Below are 14,074 nucleotides of genomic sequence, written 5' to 3'. Positions count from 1 at the left end.
ATGTGGTGTGACCACGTTGCGTTTTGCGCCGTTTCCTGTCGTGGGCACTATGCCTACCCACACAAGTGAGGTACCATTTTTATCGGGAGACTTAGGGTAATTCAGATTTGTAAAGGAACTGTTATTATCTATTGACTTTCCATGCATTTCTGCTTTCCAAATGAAAGATATTGTGTAAAAAAGAAGTCATTCTAAAGAATGACTGATAATTCTCATGCTAGTATGAGTATTCCCAATTTCAGAAATGTGCAAATATCTACTGTTTCTAAACTCTATATTTTGTTCCCATTTCAGAAATACATAGGTGTCTTTCATACCGATTTTTCCATGTACACTTTTTTACAGAATAATTACTATATACCCGGTACATAATAAAAAACCATTGCAAGTTACTACTCAGTTTTTGGCTCTGGGTTCGTCTGGTTCTTGGTGAACCTACAAGTCCTATATATCCCCACAACCAGTAATGTCCAGCGGATGCAACGGTATATTGCTTTCAAAAAGCTGTCATAATTAGAAGAAGTTACAGGTGAAAACGTTGACACAAAAGGCTGTTTTTTTCAACTAAATTTCAATTCATCCTACATTTAACTGTTTGTTTCTATAAAAAAACCTTGATGGATCTACACAAATGACCCCTTGCTGAATTCAGAATGTTGTCTTCTTTTCGAAAATGTATAGCTTTCCAGGATCCACTATTGCTTTTGTACCCATTTCTGCCACTAACTGGAAGGAGGTCAAAAGCACAAAAACTAGCAAAAATAGGCTATGTCCCAGAAAAATGCCAAAACTGTGTAAAAAATGTTGGGTTTCTGACAAAAGTCAAGTATCCCCGAAAAGCTGGGAAAATGGTGATTTCAACCCCACAAACCCTTTTTTGATAACATTTGCAGGAAAAAACCCAGATGCTTTCATTTGCAGCCCGTTTTTCCAATTTTTCCCAAAAAAAACAAAATTTTGCTGTATTTTGGCTCTTTTCTGTGACCCCTCCAGGGGAATCCACAAACCCTGAGTACCTTTAGAATCCCCATTATGTTGGAAGAAAAGGACGCAAATTTGGCGTGGATACCTAATGTGGTCAAAAAGTTACAGGGGCCTAAGCGCGCACTACCCCAAATAGCCAAAAAAAGGCCTGGCACAGGAGGGGGGAAAGGCCTGGCAGCGAAGGGGTTAAAATACATCTTTTAGTGTGGGTGATTTTTACATTCTATGAAAGTAGGTATTTTCTTGCCTAACCATCCAGCATGTCTCTGCTAGGTTTTTGTATTCCATGCCTGGTTTGTAAGTGACAGGGGGTTGGAGAGAACCTAGGCTCCAGCAGTCTGATGGGTCAGGGCTGGGCTGAATAGGACCTGCATTGAATGGAGAGTAGGGGCGGAGATTTCATTTCACTGACCTGAGCCCTCATAGAATAGAGAGTAGGGGAAGGAGATTTCCTTTCAGCTACCTGGGCCAGGTCTGCTCTCAAACAATGCTGTCTCCACCTCCTGCCAGAAAGCTGCACCCAGGAGGACAGAACTGGTTTTGGCTGGGCACAGAAACCCTCTGCCCTCAGAGGACAAAGGATTTAGCACCATAAATATTGGGGCCCAGACATCAGAACTTTAGATCACTTCTGAGAATCAAGACAGACCTTTTTCAAGGAGAGAAACCAAGGAAGTTGAAGGAGGAGACTGCCCCAGTGCTGGTTGCTGTCTGGGGTTGGCCTGCAGTGCTTACTCATTTCCAAGAAAAAGGAAAAGGAACGTTGTGTACTTAATCATTTTGAGGAAGATCTTCAAGGGCTTGAAGCTGAGCTTGCCTCCTGTTCAGAAGTCTCAGGGTCACAAAGACTTCACCACCAGCCCCCCTGAATTTCCTTGCTGGGAATTCTACCTCCAGTGAGGTGCTTGCTATTGTTTTGGGCCCTCTGAAGACTGTGTGTCGCTGGGAGCTGGAAGTGCGACGCACCGAGGACGAAGCGTGTTGCCGCCTCAGCACTTGCCGTCGCATCGCTGAAGAAGCGGGTCGCCGCTGCTGCTGTTCACTGTTGCATCACCGACAAAGCGTGTCACATCACCGGAGAAGAGTGTCGCCGCCGCAGATGTCGCTGTCATATCACCGGAGAAGCGTATCGCAGGGCCTGTCGTGGCTCAAGAGTTCACCTAGTCGCCTCAAGGTCATCGGGCGTGCAAGCATCGCATCCAGATTGTCACATCGCATCGAGGTGCCATCTTGTCGTATCGTCACTGGGCCGCAGTAAGAAACAACTCATCAACTCCCCACACAGTAAGGAAGCGATGCATTACCTCCCCTGTGCTGCAGTAAGGAACTGAAGCATCCACTCCCCTGAGTGTAAGGAACAGCGCATCAACGACCCAGTTGTTTGTATTGCATGACACATCCCAGGTAATTTGAGTAGTGCCGCATTTACCATCTGCATTGAACTAAGCTATTTCTACCATTTTAAAGTCATACTTTTATTACAGTATTCTGGATTTTTGTTGTTTGGTCTTGTGTTAAGTTTAGTAAAGATTACTTATTTTTCTAAACTGGTGTGGTGTCCATTTGTAGTGTTTTCACTGTGTTACTATATGTGTTCACAAATGCTTTACACACTGCCTCTGAGATAAGCTTGTCTGCGTGTGCCAAGTTACCAAGGGGATGAGCATGTTTTTTTTTAGAAGTGTAGCCTCTTACCCTGACTAGAAGGAAGGGTCCCTATTTGGACAAAGGTGCAAACCATTGCCAACTAGAGACCCCTATTTCTAACAAGGATGACCACTGTGTCATTGAGGAGGATAAGCCACATTAGCAGTCCACAATTGTCCAAGGTGAACAGGGCAAAGTCAAGATGAGGACAGTGACAGCAGATGTTCCCTTGGATATTGGTGAGCAAAGGCTAAGTAGAAATTGGACATTTGACACAGATAGATGCTACCACATACTTTTTCTTTGAAAAGATGTACCGTCCACATCTTCCCCCTCTGATGTGTGTGGTGTTTCCCATGAGGTTGGTGTTGTACATGTGGCAGGTGAGGGAGACACTTTTAGGATGTTCTTTTTCTCTTTTTCTCTTTGTCTCCCTCACAGTACATATCATTGCAAGCAACCCCTTCCACTCTAAGATGGCCACCAGACATGCACAGTACAGTCAATTTGACAGGTCAGCATTCTAGTCTCTCCATGGTCGAAACGAGTCGAAAGCTAAACGCATCTCCCGTGGTATTGATTCTTTCAGGGACTTGGAAGAGGGTAGGTGCTGTTGATCTGGCCTTGCACCGAAACCGTGAGTACAGACCAAGTTGGCCACTGATCAACATGCTCCTCTGTCGGATATAATTACTTATGTGTTGTAAACTGTATAAATACTTTCAGGCAGCACGCGTATCACTTGGCACCTCCACATCACCCGATGATGCTGGAGTCCGCCAAACTTTAGGTAAGACGATACTCCAAACTCCTTTTTGGGACAATCCTTTTTCCTTTTCTTTCCTTTTTCGATTGATGACATCTGATATTGTTTTGCGAACATCATGTGTTTGGACGCACAACCATGGTGATAATTTGAAATGGCTATACCATTCACCAACAGCCTCCAAAGCTATTATCATGCATATATTGAGGGGGCACTAGTTCTATGTTTGTATGTCCATTTATATATATGTCCACGTTTGCGCACACTGCAACGTTGCATTGTACGATTGCGATGTCTACCAACAATACTGTCATATCATACCATCGAGAATCCCCTCACGGTATAAGATGCGATATGGCATTGATCATGGATATCTAAAACAACCAGGATTTTATGCTACATATGAGCAACATATACCATCTTGAAATGTTTTTGGGAGCTCGTGTCTGAAGTTTATATATGATATATCCCACTCAGTTAAACTCTACAAAAACTATACTGATGGTAACACTTGAGTCAGCACCGATATATGTTTTTGATTTCCCTGATGCCTTTCCAACAAGATATATATAGATTTAAAGCTCCAGACCGCAGCATCAGTGTCTTCAATGGACTACACTATGCTTATTCACTCGCCTAGGTTCCATACAATCACCATCATTCTGAGTCTTACTGCTAATCATGTTTTAATTTACTTGTACATATTTTTTTTTTATACTTCCACCATAGTCAATACTACACACAATTGAGGTACTATGGGAGAGTCTTTCGAAGTTGGGATTTCACTGTTGGAACAACAACCGCTCTAGAAGTGCCTTTAATATTTCGACATATGTACAATGATATGTTGCATTCCTGTGCTCTCCCCTGCACTGGCGCACAAACCGCTGCCATGTGCCGGCGTAGGCACCCTTGCACCATGGTGCAAGGATGCCCGCTTCATGGGAAGATTGTTTTTGTGCAGGAAGGGGCACCTTCCTGCACAAAAACTATCACTACGGGCATTTTCGTCTTTCAATGCATGCTGTAGAAAGCAGCACGCATTGAAAGAGGAAAAAAACGAAGAGAAATAAAAACACCTCCTCATTGCACCTTGCTACGCCACCCCTAGGTTGGCGTAGCATACTGACGCATTTCCAGGTTTACGAATCCTCATAAATCGGGAAATCTGTCTGGTTCCATGAGTGTTGCGTGGGAACACCCACAACAACACCCATGGAAAGCCCCTTTCACGCAAAGTGCTGTATGTAAAGGGGATGTATTTACAAGGACAGGAAAAGCTATGCAGGTTGGCTTTTCCTGTCCATGTAAATTTGGGGCAGAGAAATGCGCTGCCGGTGCATCACAAAAAGTGACGTACTGGCAGCGCAAGGGGCTTGTAAATCGGTCCCTAAGTTTAGTTCTCTTCCCGGTTCGCACACTTGTTGACTCCCCGGTTTCCTTTGAATCCCCAAGGTAACCCCAACCTGCCATAGGTTTTTCATTCCTGGAAGGAATTCCAGTCAATAAAGCTTTGTGTTAGGAAACTCCCTTAACAGTTTTTGTTTAAATTTCTTTTATTGCTTTTCAACATCAAATATAACTGGCCAGTAACTGCCATAGATTCATCGGAGTGCAATCCGGTTTAAAATACACCTATCTGGCTCTTAAAATCAACTAAAAGAAAGAAAAAGTAACAAACCCCCCTCCCTCCTCCCCCCCTCCTCCTTCCTCAACAAGGTGTGTCTGGGTATGGCAAGTTCGGGTGGATGTCGTGAGAGTAGAGTGAGAGTGCAGGGCCCCTCAAGCAGTGGTGGCCAGAGGCAGGCGTGGCGGATCTGCGAGGCGCAGTAGCCGGAGATATTTGGGGCATGTGAGCTCCGGGAATTCGGAGGTAAGCATGTTGATGATAGGTTCCCAAAGTTTGTGAAAGGACACCGTGGGGTGTGCCACTGTGAGTGAGATCCTCTCCATTCCAAGGTTCCCCCACAGCCTATGGAGCCAGCCAATGCATGTCGGTGTCATCGTAGTGCCCCAATGTGTGAGAATATTTTGGAGTGCTGCGCCTAGCGCCAGGGCCATCTGTTTGCCTCACCGGGATCTAAGGGGGAATGTGATAGCATTTGCGAGGCCTAGCAAAACGTACGCAGGGAAGCGCGGTATCTGTATGTCAAAATGTGAGTCGATGTCGTTAAGCGTCTGTCACCAATAATCCTCTAGCAGAGGGCACTCCCAGAGAAGGTGAGTGAGGGTACCTAAAGAGCCACAGTTTCTCCAACATAGGGGACTGCGAGAGGGATTGCCGCGATGTAAACGTTCAGGGGTCAGGTACCAATAGGTAGCCACCTTGGTGGCCATCTCAGTGGAGTTCATGTTACGAGCCGTGTGGCGGGCCATGTAATAGATTGAAGACCATTCTTTCGGTGTCAATTCCCTGCCCAACTCTTTTTCCCAGCGAAGCTGTCCCGGGGTCTTCCCCTCCCAGGCTAAGGGGGACATAAACTTATATAGGTCTGAGGTAAGTTGAGTGGCAGGTGAGGAGCCACTTCTCGAAAGGGGTGAGGCGACGTTCCGCGCCTGCGCATATGTCATTCTGGAGCACCAAATGACGGATCTGGAGGTACCTGTACCGTTCAGCTTCGGGTATGCCCAGGTCCCTGCGGAGGTCTGCAATCGGTTGGAGGCCATCAATATCAAATAGGTGGCCAATGGATCTATTTGCTTCTCCCGTCCAGTGCTGGAATCCGATCTCATCCAGCCCCGGTGTGAAATCAGGATTGTGAAATATAGGTGTAAGGGGGGCAGGGAAGGTAGTGAGCCCGCGATCAATGGCCACCCTGTCCCAGGCTAAGAGGATAGGATGGGTCACCTCCGAGAGGTACAAATTACGGGGCCGCCCAGGCCGAGTGAGGAAGGGGATGCTCCAGAGGGAGCGACCAGCGAAGGAGCGATCCATGAAAAGCCAATGCTTTTCGGACTCTGGGTGAGACCACTCCACCAGGGCCCACAGTTGGGCTGCCCTCCAGTAAGCCACTAGGTCGGGAATCCCCAGGCCCCCCTCATCGGGACTACGACAGACTAAGTCTTTATTCATGCAGGCCCTCTGATTGCGCCAAATGAAGCGCTCCATATCCCGCTGCAGAGAGCGCAGAACGCCAGTGGGAGGAACCAGGGGCAGTGCATGGAATGTGTAGAGGATCTTGGGCAGGATGACCATTTTCACCACCGCGACATGACCGAACCAGGATAGTGCATGTGACCTCCATTTACGAAGACCGTCTCGCACCTGTCCGAGCAAAGCAGTGTAATTCAATGTTTTAGTGGAGGTAATATCTGCCGCAATTTACATCCCCAAGTATGGGAGAGACTCTCGGGCCCACTGGACCGGGTAGGAGCGTTGCAGAAACTGGAGGGTGTAGGCGTCATTGCAAGAGCCAATGCCTGGGATTTATTCATGTTAATCTTAAATCCCGAAACAGAAGCAAATCTGTCTAACTCCGCTAAAAAGGCCGGAAGGGACTCTCTGGGGTGCTCCAACGTGGCCACGACATCATCCGTGTACAGGCTCAGTTTATGTTCCGTGCCCCCAAATCACGCGCCCCTTATGACAGGGTCCGCTCGTACCCTTTGGGCCATGGGCAACCCTGTCGCGTCCCCCTGCAGATGGAAAGGCGGTCGAGGCGGTCCCATTCACCCGCACCGTGGCGACTGGGTGCTCGTAACTACTAAACACCCACTGATTAAATCGGTCGGGGAGGTCAGAGTGTGACAGGGTGGCGCGAAGATAGGGCCAGTGGACCCAGAAGAAAGCCTTCTCGGCGTCGACCCGAAAAACCATAAGCTCCTCAGGGAAGAACTCCGATCGGTCCACTAGGTGAAGAAGCCGCTTAGTATTGTCAGAGCATTGGCTGGTCGGGGTCGACCAGCCCGGGGAGATGGGCAGAGAGCCGCTGGGCCAGGATCCCAGTGAAGATCTTCAGGTCAAAGTTGAGGAGCAAGATAGGCCGAAAGGAGGCGCAGTGTCACCGGTCCTTACCGGGCTTCGGTATGACCGTGATGAAGGCCTCCAGAATAGTGCGGGGTAGCGGCGTGTCGGGCCCTATGGAATTAAAAAGCCGGACAAGAATGGGGACCAGAGCGGGGCAAAATTTCTTATAAAAAGCTGAGGAAAAACCGTCTGGACCGGGGGATTTGAAGAGCTTCAAGCGGGAGATGGCCGCAATGACTTCCTCGGGTCTGATGGGTGCGCCTAGAGCATCAGCATGATACTGTGTTTTACCCGTCTTAGTTTAGCGGTCTGGGCTCCCGCGAGGTACTGCATCGGGCCGTCGACTGGTAGCGACTGTGCTGCATACAGGTCCTCATAGAAGGAGCGAAAGGTATCTGCCATGTCGTAGTCAGTGTCGAGTACCCGACCCTGCCTGTCCAAAATTCCAGTAACTCTAGACAGTTACCTCTGCGCCCGCAGTTTATTAGCCAGCAGTCTGCCGCATTTGTTTCCCCACGTAAAAGGCATGTTTCAGCTGAAGGGACATGTACTCGGGCCTGTCAACATCCAGGTCCGCTAACTCCGCCCGGGTCGTCTTGCGCTGCCTCCAAATTCGAGGCACTCCGGTCCATTGGTGGATGCTTTCCAGTTCAGTCACTGCCTTAGAAAGTCAGTCCCGTTCCTCCCGGCGAGTCTTATTATCCGCAGCCGCGATACCCAGAAACTCTCCTCGAACAACCGCCTTCAGAGCCTCCCAAAGAGTCGATACCCGTATATCGGGGGTGTCATTCAAGGCAAGATAGTTAGTAATGCAAGATTCAATCTGCCGGACTACTGTGGGGCGCTGAAGCATGGGTTCCCTCAGGCGCCAGAATCGGCAAGTGGGGCGGGCGGTGGGGAAAGTTGGTGCTATGGAGACTGCGGAATGGTCCGATAATGGGCACGGGGTGATGTCGGCTGCCCACAGCCGTTGGGTCAAGGTGTCTGATGTGAGGATGTAATCAATCCAGGAGTATGACTTATGGGGATGTGAGTAAAATGTATATTCCCGGGAATGTGGGTGTGTGTGCCTCCAAGAGTCCGTAAAGCCCGCCTCGTGCAATAATTGTTTCCCAGAAGTGGACAATGCCCCTGTTTGGCCCCAGCGCTGTACTGAGCGATCAAGTGTGTAGTTGAAGGCCAGGTTGAAGTCCCCACCCAGGACAATCGACCCATCCGTTGAGGCGGCCATATCCTTGATGGCCTCTCGTAGAAAACCTTCCTGGCCCTCGTTAGACGCGTAGATTGTGTCGACTGTAAAGTTAGAAGTGCCCAGTTTGAAGGAATATGCTAGCATCTGGCCCTTTATCTCTGCTTGCTTGTCGCCTATGCAGGCAGGAAATTTACCAGAGACTAGGATGGCTACTCCTGCAGACTTTACGGGTCGGGAAGAGAAGACCTGGTGCGGGAAGGACCTTGAATGTAGGCGGTGTGTATCAGTGGGTAGGAGATGCGTCTCCTGCAAGAGACAGATGTGAACATCTGAGTTCTCCAAGTATGACAAGACCGCTCGCCGCTTGATGGGGTTGTTGAGGCCTTTAACATTCAAGGACAAGATCTTAACCGCACCCATCCCGTGGAAACCCATTAGCTACCACCGCTACCATTAACCACCCACTGGCACCCGAGGGCGGAAGGGAAGAGCCCAGAACAGGGGAACCCCAAGCTCCAAGGGTCCCGCTGGAAGAGCATGAGGAAGAATGAGGGGTAACCCAAGAAAACAACCCCAAACATGGAACAAAACCAAAGACCAACATCGGTGTATCATTGTTCTGAGAGTGGTCACTGTCCAGAGCGATCAGCCCCATGGAGGAATGATAGACGGACTGCAGGAGCCACCTGCCACCCCGGCCCCCCCAGACCCAAAACAACATGCAAGTCACTTCCCAACGATCAGCAGGTGAGACAAGGCCAGGTCTGTCTCAGGCGTCGGGGCGGGAGTCCCCTGAGAGAGAGTCCTGGACAGCCCAGTGCTCCGCTGCCATCGCCTCCGGGTTGGGGCGGGCTAAAGGCGAGGACCCCCCCACTCGCCGCCATCCTACCGCAGTGCTCCAGTTGCGCTGGGATGGACCACTCCCGGTGTTCTCCTCAGCCTCTCACGGCAACGACAAGAGGGATGTCGCCTCCTGTAGAGAGCGCACCTGGTGTGGGCGGCCCTTCCACTTGAAGACCTGCCGGAATGGATGCCCCCAGGAATAGGCGATCTCTTTAGAGCAAAGGAACGCCGTGACGGGTTGGAACTCCCATCTCTTCTGCAGCGTGGAGGCGGCCAGATCGTGGAAGAGAGGAGCGGAACTCCACAGGATGTTTAGCCCGTGCCTCACGCAGTATCTGTTCCTTGAGTTGGAAGTTGTGAACACAGGTTAGGATGTCCGGAGGGGGAGCCGTTGCCGGGTGTCTGGGCCCAACGCGATGCATGCGATCTAGCTTGATCTGGTATCCCACAGAGGCACCCAGGATGTGCCGAAATAGGTCTTCAAGGATCCCTCAATGTCCTCGCCCTCCAGTCCCTGTGGAACTGCCCGGATCCATATGATGTTTCACTGGGAACGGTTTTCGAGGTGTTCAGTGTGGGCCTGGATGTCTAGGTGCTGTTCCCGGAGTCGGAGCACCTCTTGCTGGAGCTGGGTCACCTCATCATCCCTCACTCCCACTTGCGTTTCCAGATCGTCCTTGCATTCCCACACTGAATCGAAGTCCTTGCGGAGGTCTCGGAGGTCAGCTGCTAGCTCGTTCCTCATGTTATGGAATTCCTCAGTGAGGTTGGCAAACAGTGATTCGAGGACACCCCTCGTGACTGGTCCGTCCGCATCTCCCTGGCTTTGAGACCCGGGGAGGCTCCCTTTCTCCTTAGGGGAAGCCGACCCTCCTGCTCCAGGCTTTTATGGACCTCTCTTTCCGCTGTTTGGTGGCGGCCGCCATCTTGCTGCCGGAAAATAGGTCCACGTGTGGCAGTTGCCCGTAGGACTTCACCTGCTGTCCGCCCGGGTCTGCCTCCATGGTGCTCAGCCGCCAAGATCTATGTATCTCTTCCGCTCGGTGGGCTCAGGGCCACTGCCCGGCCCGTAGAAAGCAAGCTTGGTGCAGGCAGGCCCTTCACGTGCACCCGGGTATGTTCTCTGGGGGCAAGTGAGGGCAAGCGGGGTCCCCCACAGTGCAAGGGCAGCTAGGTGGTGAATGGTGCACAGGAAAAAGTCCACTTGGGGGTGTGCTAGGAAGGGTCCCAGTCTCCGTGAGATAGGGGCGGCCGAAGGTCCTTACCGGCAGTAGTCGCTGTGTTCCCCGGGTGCACAACCTCCGGGTCTCAGCTCACCTCCACACCGGGGCCAGGCCTCCTCCCCTCAGCTCCGGGGAAGGCCTCCAGGCCGGTGAAGCAGCCCGTCTAATCGGCCCACACCAAGGCCCACATCAGTAGGGAGGCTCCGGCCAAAGGTCGCAGCCCGTGCCTTCAACTGTACCCCAAGTGCCAGCAGGGGACCAGCACACTCTGCCGCAGACGGCTCCGGGCCGCCACCACCGATGAAGGGCCAGGTGGGAAGGCTCAGGCTGGGCCGCGCCGGGATGAGCGCAGCCGGATAGGCTGTCTCCCGGAGTGCTTCGCAAGGGCAGGCCTCCGCTCCCCTGCCCGCCAACCAAGCCGCCAGCGTCTCTGCTTCTTCCGGGCCGCAGAAGAGCGGGCCGGCCTCTGCCGCACCTCATGCGGCAAGAGACGCGGTGTACAGGCCCCGGCGCTCCTCACCTCATGTCACGGCTCCCACTGGCTCCCCGCTCCGTTCCGCTCAGCGCCCGCAGCACCGGAGGGCTCAGATCGTGAAGAGGGAAGGCTGATGCTGCCAGGTGCCCGCTTGCTGCGGCACCGCCAGTGCTGAGGGTCTCGGGCCTAGGATCAGGGCCAGAGTGACGGATAGGCACGTCCTACACAGTCGCCATTTTGGCCATGCCCCCTCCCTTAACAGTGTTAACCTTATACACTACACCACAATTCACAACTCCCCTCACTTGCACACATTTATACGGCAGTCTCGAAAAAGATCTCCGCCAAGCGACCCTTCGGGGGACCCGTTGGGCATTGCAGCACTGGCCCAACGAGGAGCATTGCCCAATGATGAAGCATGACATCCTCTAGGGGATGTGTGAGGGCAACATAAACAGTCTTATTGACTGTCCACTCCCAATAAAACAGCAGAGGCTCCCTCTACACTTTGGGAATTTGTGTCTCCCTTCATCTCTAGTTTTACCAAGGAACACTAGCCTTATGATTGAATTTTGTATTTGACTCTAGGAGCATGGGCTTCTGGACCTCTTGAACCAGCTCCCTGTCCCCCTTGAACCCTTTTCCTTCTGAAGGAATTCTCATTTGAAACGTATCATTTGACCTGCACACAGTGCGGGATAGCGTAGAGGCAAAGGTGCCTGGACTGAACAATAATACATTCCCTCCCTAAGTCCCTTGTTGGTATTTACCCTGTTGCTGCTGTAGTTGGTCATAGTCAGCACTGCCCTGATCCTCTCCTCCAACCTCCTCCTGGAGTTCTGGACTACCACCTCTGATCTGCAATGCTGCCTGTCGAGTGCTTGCCAGTTTCTGTTTAGTTGAGCGCTTGCCATCCTTCCAGCGCTTCTTGCAGTCCTTCACTGTCCTCTTGACTTCTGTGATTTAGTTCTTCTTGTCCGCTATGGACTGCCATATAGCATTTTTGTTCCCCAATGACACCTTGGAGCTGGAAAAGAGCTTGTGTTGATGCTTCGGTACCTCCAAAATCAGAATCTCAATTGTCTCCTTACTGAATCCTCATTTTCTTTTCCTCTTCCCCTTGGACACTGGCTAGCTATTTGTGGGGCGGGTGGGTTGTTGTCCTGTGCTGAACTGCTTCCTGGCTGCTCCATTCTGCACCCACTCATAGACTAACTCAGAGACTCATGCACCCACTCATATAGCCTAATGAATCATTAAAACACACTGTTCTAGAGGTATTGAGAGTCTGAAAAATGTTTTAAAGAGTTATTTAAATAGTGATGCATCTAGTGTTATGGTTAGAATTATTTATATTGTTATACATTTTGAATGTGGAGGTGGATATTACATTACTGTATTTGCTTTGTGTTTTCGCAATGCATTAGCGATCATCGCAGCTAACGGTGTCATCGCAACCTCCGACATTTCCGTGAACAAGGAAAATACATATTTGATGACGTTTTTTTCAAGATATGAATACAAATGGGAAAGATAAATTAATATATTCAAGTCAAGTCAAGATAGCTTTATTCGACGATTGTCATAAAAGCATACAAAAATTAAACATATGTACAAAAAGGAAGAACATATTAAAAAATTTAAAAATAGTATTACAACATGATTGATATTTCATGGCTTTAAATAATCTGCCCAGCCAACAATTTACTCCTGATCATCCAAGCCCTTCCAAGGAATTTAGCAACAGATATATATATATTAATGGAATTTCTGCAGTACGCAAAATTCTCACTGCTACCTTGGCATTCCTAGTGCCCAACTGAAGACACATTGGTTTTATCCAGGCCCGTCGCGGAATTACATATAATGGACATTGAAACAGGACATGGTTAATCGATTCAGTAAGTGCCGAGCAGCCCGGGCAATTGAGCAAGTTTCTCGAGGACCATCTAGATGTAAATTCTCTGACTGGAAGACTACCAACTCTAAATTGGAAGTAAAGCTTCCTATCCAGGGGTTTAGTAATATCATCCCAGAAAGTTGCCAGGGAAATCGTGTCCTTAAAATCAAGAAATACGCCTGTTAATGAGAGTGGGGTTGTGCTTCTATATACTCGAGTAGCCACCACTTCCCAATATAGGGCCTTCAATACTTTCTTTGACGGGAACCCAGCATTTGCTGGGTCCTCCCACAAATCCTTTAGGCCCAACTCTTTAAGAATTTCACATATTCTATGTAACCACTTAACCTTGTGGAAAGTATCGATCTTAATTATGTCCATAAGGCCAAGAGCAAAAAGCCTAAGTTCCGGGGTAACCCATAATCGTCGCCAGTATAAAACTGGTCGAAACGAGGCAATTGTTGCTATTGGTCTCATCCCTAAGTCATAAAACAAAGGACACAAAGGAGTACTCTGTGGTAATTTAGTGAGATTGCGTAAAAATCTATTTTCTGAGGTAGACATTTTATGTAAATTCTCAAATCCCCATATCTCGACTCCGTAGAGCGCTGCACCAACCACTTTTCCATCATACACACGGATTGCCGGGTCGATTGGTTTTGTCAAAGATTTAGTATGTTCTTTACTCAGCGCGCCAGAGAGTTGAGAATGTTTAAGGGTTGCCAGATCTACTTGCTTTTTCCAGCCCAAATCATGTTGGATACAAATACCTAAATAGTTAAAATCTTGGACCGGATCAAGTGGCAAATTGTTCATGAATATTTTGCCCTTGAAAGATTTGGTCTGATTAAAAGTCATGAATTTAGATTTTAAAACATTTATTTCTAGCCCTCGAGCTGAACAAAAGTCCTCAAAAATACCTAATGATTTCTGCAGACCACTCAGCGTTTTGGCAATAATCAGACAATCGTCGGCAAACATTAAAATAGGAATTTTAGCACCTGCCAATATAGGGGCATCTACGCTTGCATCAATTAATAGTTTAGCCACATCATTAATGTACATAGGAAATAAAGT

The sequence above is a fragment of the Triturus cristatus genome, chromosome 1_2 (genome assembly GCF_964204655.1).
Source record: "Triturus cristatus chromosome 1_2, aTriCri1.1, whole genome shotgun sequence".
In the NCBI taxonomy this organism is placed as follows: domain Eukaryota; kingdom Metazoa; phylum Chordata; class Amphibia; order Caudata; family Salamandridae; genus Triturus; species Triturus cristatus.
Note: the sequence above shows the minus strand (reverse complement) of the source record.